Source organism: Rattus norvegicus, chromosome 2, assembly GCF_021556685.1.
Source record: "Rattus norvegicus strain SHRSP/BbbUtx chromosome 2, alternate assembly SHRSP_T2T, whole genome shotgun sequence".
Taxonomy (NCBI): domain Eukaryota; kingdom Metazoa; phylum Chordata; class Mammalia; order Rodentia; family Muridae; genus Rattus; species Rattus norvegicus.
Genome location: NC_141535.1, coordinates 177,936,145 through 177,942,844, shown reverse-complemented (window position 1 = coordinate 177,942,844; position 6,700 = coordinate 177,936,145). Strand labels below are relative to the sequence as shown.

Below are 6,700 nucleotides of genomic sequence, written 5' to 3'. Positions count from 1 at the left end.
TTTTCTGAGATCTTCCTCAATTTCTTTCTTAAAAGACTTGAAGTTCTTATCATAAAGATCTTTCACTTGTTTGGTTAGAGCTACCCCAAGGGATTTTATATTATCTGTGACTATTGTGAAGTCATTTTTCTAATTTCTTTCTCAGCCTGTTTATCATTTGTATAAAGGAAGGCTACTGATTTATTTGAGTTAACTTCATATCCAGCCACTTTCTTAAAGTTGTTTATCAGCTGGAGAAGTTCTCTGGTAGGATTTTTGGGTCATGTATGTATACTATCATATCATCTGCACATAGTGATGCCTTTAATTCTTCTTTGCTAATTTGTATCCCCTTGATCTCTTTTTGTTGTCTTATTGTTCTAGTTAGCACTTCGAGTACTATATTGAATAAATATGGGGAGAGTGGGCATTCTTGTGAAGAGCAAGACAAGACTGCCTACTCTCCCCCTGCTTATTCAATAGAGTACTCTAAGTTCTAGCCAGAACAATTGGACAACAAAAAGAGATCAAATGGATAAAAAAAAATTGGGAGGGAAGAAGTCAAGATATCTACCGATGACATGATAGTATACTTAAGTGACCCCAAAAATGCTACCAGAGAGCTCCTACAGCTGATAAACAACTTCAGCAAAGTGGCTGGATATAAAATTAACAAACAAATCAGTAGCCTTCCTCTACCCAAAGGATAGAAGGGCTGAAAAAGAAATTAGGGAAACAACACCCTTCACAATAGTGACAAATAACACAAAATACTTCAGTGTGACTCTAACCAAGAAAGTGAAAGATCTATATGACAAGAATTTCAAAACCCTGAAAAAAGAAATTAAAGAAGACCTCAGAAGATGGAAAGATCTCCCATGCTCATGGATTGGTAGGATTAACATAGTTTAAAAGACCATCTTACCAAAAGCAATCTACATATTCAATGCAATCCTCATTAAAATACGAACTCAATTCTTCACAGAGATTTTTTTAAAAAAGGAATTTTCAAATTCATTTGGAATAACCAAACACTCAAGATTTTGAAAACTATTCTCAACAATAAGAGAATTTCTGGGGAATCACTATCCATAACTTCAAGCTGTACTACAGAGCAATAAAAGAGTGATAAAAACAGAGTTTTTGATACAGAGACAAACAGGTTGATCAGTGGAATAGAATTGAAGACCCAGAATTAAACCAACACACCTATAGTCACCTGATCTTTGACGAAGAAGCCAAAGCCATCCAGTGGAAAAAAGCATTCTCAGATAGTGCTGACTCTAGTGGTAGCCCACATGTAGAAGAATGCGAAAATGAAAACTGATCCATTCTTATCTCTTTGTACAAAGCTCATGTCCAAACGGATCAAAGACTTCCATATACAACCAGATACACTGAATCTAATAGAAAAGAAAGTGGGAAAAGGTGTTGAACACATGGACACAGGGGGAAATTATTTGAACAGAACACCAATGGCTCAGGCTCTAAGATCAACTATTGACAAATGAGATCTCATATAATTGCAAAGCTTCTATAAGGCAAAGGACACTGTCAACAGAACAAAACGGCAACTAACAGATTGGGAAAAAATCTTTACCATTACTATATCCTATAGAGGACTAATATCCAATATATACAAAGAACTCAAGAAGTTAGGTTCCAGAGAACCAAACAACCCTATTAAAACCCCTCTTACTCTTTGTTCTTCTCTGTTCTTGCCCCCTTCCCCCTTCCCACCACGTGCCCATGGTCCGCAACCTTTCCTCTCTGCTCCTCTTCTCTCATTAAACCTTTCCACATGGAAAAAATGAGGTACAGAGCTAAACAAAGAATTCTCAGCTGAGGAACCTCAAATGGCTGAGAAGTACCTTAAGAAATGTTCAAGCACTGTAGAAATCACTCTTGTGGTTCCTCAGAAAATCGGACATAGTACTACCTGAGGACCCAGCTATACCACTCCTAGGCATATACCCAAAAGATATTCCAACATATTGCAAGGACACATGCTCTATTGTGTTCATAGCAGCCTTATTAATAAAATACCAATCCAATTCTTCAAAGAGTTAGACAGAACAATTTGCAAATTCATCTGGAATAACAAAAAACCCAGGATAGCTAAAGCTATCCTCAACAATAAAAGGACTTCAGGGGGAATCACTATCCCTGAACTCAAGCAGTATTACAGAGCAATAGTGATAAAACTGCATGGTATTGGTACAGAGACAGACAGATAGACCAATGGAATAGAATTGAAGACCCAGAAATGAACCCACACACCTATGGTCACTCGATTTTTGACAAAGGAGCCAAAACCATCCAATGGAAAAAAGATAGCATTTTCAGCAAATGGTGCTGGTTCAACTGGAGGGCAACATGTAGAAGAATGCAGATCGATCCATCCTTATCACCCTGTACAAAGCTTAAGTCCAAGTGGATCAAGGACCTCCACATCAAACCAGACACACTCAAACTAATAGAAGAAAAACTAGGGAAGCATCTGGAACACATGGGCACTGGAAAAAATTTCCTGAACAAAACACCAATGGCTTATGCTCTAAGATCAAGAATCGACAAATGGGATCTCATAAAACTGCAAAGCTTCTGTAAGGCAAAGGACACTGTGGTTAGGACAAAACGGCAACCAACAGATTGGGAAAAGATCTTTACCAATCCTACAACAGATAGAGGCCTTATATCCAAAATATACAAAGAACTCAAGAAGTTAGACCGCAGGGAAACAAATAACCCTATTTAAAAAATGGGGTTCAGAGCTAAACAAAGAATTCACAGCTGAGGAATGCTGAATGGCTGAGAAACAGCTAAAGAAATGTTCAACATCTTTAGTCATAAGGGAAATGCAAATCAAAACAACCCTGAGATTTCACCTCACACCAGTGAGAATGGCTAAGATCAAAAACTCAGGTGACAGCAGATGCTGGCGAGGATGTGGAGAAAGAGGAACACTCCTCCATTGTTGGTGGGATTGCAGACTGGTAAAACCATTCTGGAAATCAGTCTGGAGGTTCCTCAGAAAATTGGACATTGAACTGCCTGAGGATCCAGCTATACCTCTCTTGGGCATATACCCAAAAGATGCCTCAACATATAAAAGAGACACGTGCTCCACTATGTTCATCGCAGCCTTATTTATAATAGCCAGAAAATGGAAAGACCCCAGATGCCCTTCAACAGAGGAATGGATACAGAAAATGTCGTACATTTACACAATGAAGTACTAGACAGCTATTAAAAACAATGACTTCATGAAACTCCCAGACAAATGGATGGACCTAGAAAATATCATCCTGAGTGTGGTAACCCAGTCACAAAAGAACACACATGGTATGTACTCACTGACAAGTAGATATTAGGCAAAAGACTTGGAATACCCAGGATACAAATCACAGACCATATGAAGCTCAAGAAGAAGGAAGACCAAAGTGTAGATGCTTCAGTTCTACTTAGAAGGGGGAACAAGGAGCGGTGGCGTCTGATTCTACAGAGACTGCAGCTTCTGCCTGATCCTTTTTCCTTTCCTCCTCCATCCCTTCCACATTCCACAGCTTAGTGTAGCTTGACCTTTCCAGGTTGAAATGGAGGCCAAAGAATCAAAAGACTCTTCTCCTCCCACCAAGTAACGCATTATTTCAGAGGAGTTGAGCTCAGAAGGAAAATGGGTCAAATTTGAAAAAACAACTTACATGGACCCCACCAGTAAAACTAGAACCTGGCAAAAAGTGAAACTTAGAACCAGAAAGGGAAAATCTGCTGAGGCCCTGTCAATCATACCAGTCCTGCAAAGTATGCTTCATCATGAGTGCATTGTTCTGGTGAAGCAGTTCTGGCCCCTGATAGGCGTCTACTGCCTGGAGTTTCCAGCAGGGCTCATCAAAGATCAGGAAAGCCCAGAAGCGACTGCTCTTCGGGAGCTGGAGGAAGAAACTGGTTACAAAGGTGATGTTGCCGAATGCTCTCTAGCTGTGTGTATGGATGCAGGCCTCCCAAACTGCACCACGCATGTTGTGACAGTAACCATCAACGGAGATAATGCAGTAAATGTAAGGCCAAAACCCAAATGGAGAATTTGTGGAAGTGATTTCTTTACCAAAGAATGATCTGCTGACAAGACTTGACGCTTTGGGAGCAGAAGATGCCGGGGTCTACACCTATGCTCTGGCACTGAAACATGCGAACTCGAAGCCCTTCAAAGTGCCCTGCCTCAGATTTTAAGGCCAAGGACACTGGCCATGTTTTGTAAGTGAAACTATGAGGCCTTCAATATTTAATGTATCCAACGGTTTCATGTAGATCATAAATCAACGTTTTCATAAAATAAAAAGCAGCACAGACTGCATGTGGTATGGAATTATAATTACAGAGAGAATGTAACCTTCGTTTAAACTTGTTAAATACTCATGGAAATGAACGTATAGTTAGGTATGTTTAAATTTCTTATAACTCACCTAGCCTAGAAGGTGAGGGTATTTCTCAGGAATAGACTCAAGCTGCAGATTAGGTCAGCTATTTCTACCCTCAACTCCTAAAATAAAAATTGTGCACCTAAGTCTGCAAATATTTGTTTATTAGGCTCATGTTCAAAAATTAGATTGGGTTTTGTTGTTTTGCTTTGAGACAGGGTATCACTGTGTAGCCCTGGCTAGCGTGGAACTTATTTTATAGACCAGACTGGCTTTGAACTCAAGAGATTCATCTGTCTCTGTCTCTCCAAAGTTCTGGGAATAAAATTGTAAAGCAGCACACATGGCAAAAAAGGGGGGGGGGACAAAATAATCATTAGAGGAAGGGGAGGGAAAAGGGGTAGGATCAGGTGTGGGTGGAGAAGAGGGAGAAGTACAGAGGGTCAGGAATTTGAAGAGAGGTGTGTAGCAGTGGGGAATGGGGAACTGGAGGTACCCACTAGAAAGTCCCAGGTACCAGGAAAGCAAGAGGCTCCCAGGACCAAAGGGATGAGATTAGCCAAAATATCCAACAAACAGCAACTCAGTATCCTCAAACAACTTCTCCTACCTTAAATTTTTAAAAAGAGCTCACTTATTTTTTTAACTTTTTACTGATTTTTTTGTGTTTCAAATCATGCACTCCAATCCCATTCATCTCCCTGTTCCTTTGTATCCACCCTCTGCCCTTGCAACCTCTCCCTCAAGAGAAAATAAAAGCCAAAAATGTTCAAAAATAAACCACAGAATACATCTCTAGAAGCTGTAGTGTGTCACAATGTGTCATGCAGTATATCCTTTTGTCCACACATCTTTCCTTGCAGATGTTCATTGCACTGGGTCATTGCGATAGTCTGGTTCAAGGCCTATCACTATACTATCAATACTGAATCCTCACAAGGACTCCTCCCAGATATCCTGTAGTTGCCTTATTTCATGAAGATTCTGGAGCTTTCGTTCTGCAGGATTGGCTGCTTCACATGCTTCAGCTCCAGCAGTTCATAAATGAGGTAGATTTGGGGGTGGACCAAATCGAAGCCCTGGATCTGGACCTGGGTATTTGCTGAGTTGGTCAGCCTGCTGCTCTCCCACACTTGCACCACTAGGGCGAGCTCTTCAGCCCGGCTCCAGCTAACTCACGCAATGTTGCAGCCAGCAGGGGGCAGGGTCAGCTCTCCTTCTCTCGCGCCCTTGGGGCAGGCTCACCTGTACCCACACCACCAGAGCCAGCTCTACTGTTCTGCCCTGGTCGAGGTGCAGAGCTCATCAAGCGCTCTCCAGTTCTCACATCCTCTGGACTGGTTCACCCAACTGCCTCAGGTTACAGTAAGAGAGAAAGAGGGCATCTTCCCCATACCCACACCACCTCACAACAGATGAGAAGCAGGACCAGCTATTCCCACATACCCTCCAGGTGGCTCGTCGGCACTTTGCTGTCCAGGAGAATTAAATCTCCTAAGTGCTGTACCTAGTGATGACCAGCTACTTTCCAAACTACCACAGGTGGCAAGGAGTGAGAGGGGAAGAGTATCACCCCCATGCCCATCCCACCTCACTGCAGATGAGTGGCAGGGGCCAGCTGTCCCCTTCACACCCTCAGGACAAGCTCACCCAGATCTCTACGGTCAGAGCCAGCTCTATTCTGCTGCCTAGTTCGGAGCCTATAGCGCTCACTTCTTTGGGAAAACACCAAACAGCCAATAGGAGGCCATGCAGCTTCCACAGATGAGTTAGCAGCAGTCCTGGGACCCCTGCTCATGCTTGAGGACACAGGGCTCATGGAAGTAAAGCTAAAGACAAGGAGTGGATTCCCATCAACAACTGAGCTGCCTAGTCAAGGACATGAAGATCGAAACCCTAGGAGGTAATCAATCCCCCTGTTCTTCCTGACCATCAGTTCCTGATCATCAGGGAATCTGAGTTTATCGACTTTTTCCTGGGCACATCCCTAAAGGTTGAAGTTCTAAAGGTCTTGTTGGTGTGGGAAGCAAACTCAGGCTGACCAACCAACCAGCTTCAAGGCTCTGGCTGCAACTGGAGACTACAGTGGTCTTGGTGTTAAATCCTCCAAGGAAGTAACCACTGCCATCGGAGGGGTCATCATCTTGGCCAAGCTTTCCATCGTCTCTGGGCAGAGAAGCTACTGAGGGAATAAGGTTGGCAACTGGTTGAGGCAGTGTTTCATGCAAGGTGACAGGTAGCTGTGGCTTGTGATGGTGCATCTCATCCTTGCCCTGAGAGGCACTGGCATTGTCTCTGCC

General features: G+C 42.6%; 1 pseudogene; it reads left to right on the top strand.

Moving 5' to 3' along the window:
* The first annotated feature begins 3,575 nt into the window (after positions 1–3,575).
* Nudt5-ps2 (nudix hydrolase 5, pseudogene 2) lies at positions 3,576–4,212 on the top strand (annotated as a pseudogene).
* The last annotated feature ends 2,488 nt before the right edge of the window (positions 4,213–6,700 follow it).